Raw genomic sequence first — 956 nt, 5'->3', positions numbered from 1 at the left:
TGTGCGTCTCTACATCTATTATCATTCTTTGTTGCCACAAAAACACGAGTTGTCCACCATCTCCAGTTACCGAACACCGTTCTGTCATACATTTTGTCAAAATGTTGTACACCATCTACAGTGGCCATACATAGCGAATGCTTGCACTTGGGGAAAGGATGGACACTCAATTTTGGGGTCGAAAACTAAAAGATGAAGTCACTGTGACTGTGATTTCTGCACAATACCTTAATTTAAGTTGTTCCAATCTATACTGTTCTAGCTGCCTAACGTTGTGGATGGCTTGTACTTTAGGTACAGAATAGTCCTGTGGATTTCGGTTTCAAAAGGTCAAAGATCAAGGTCAATGCCATTGAAAGAAGAAAATGGTTTGAAAATAACAACTCCAGTTTTCAAACTTAGTTGATGTCTCGCACTTCAATAATGAAGAACATTATCGATTTGGGATCAAAAGGTCAAAGGTGTCAGACTGACAGAAGAAAACTTGTTTCTGCATAATAATAGAAGTCTTCATCATCTAAAGTTACTAAGCTTTTAATCGGTTGCACTCGAGTAAGAAAGAACACGATTGATTTCATCATTCCTTCATGACGAGTGGTGATAACTTGATTACAGTGATGACCACAATGGTTGCCAAATTCAAGGTCGTCAGATCAGCATCATTTTCATTTAGGATCAGTTAAATAACGTTATAGTGCGCACGCGAAAAGCCCATATTGACAAAACCATTTATCCAGAAGTAGCCAAAAAAAGATTTTCTATATAGCTGCCTTTGGAAGGCTAATTCAGCATCATGTTAATATAGGAGCAACAAAATTTAAAATCCCATGTTGCTACAACCATTAACTCAGGAGTACCAGAACAGGGCGTTGATAATGGTCATTGTTAAGGTCATATTGGAGAGTCATATTAGCACCATTTATTCATTCAAGACCAACTGCTTCCTGGGGCCCCGA

This window comes from Sinohyriopsis cumingii, chromosome 5, assembly GCF_028554795.1.
Source record: "Sinohyriopsis cumingii isolate HCF-2022 chromosome 5, ASM2855479v2, whole genome shotgun sequence".
In the NCBI taxonomy this organism is placed as follows: Eukaryota; Metazoa; Mollusca; class Bivalvia; order Unionida; family Unionidae; genus Sinohyriopsis; species Sinohyriopsis cumingii.
Note: the sequence above shows the minus strand (reverse complement) of the source record.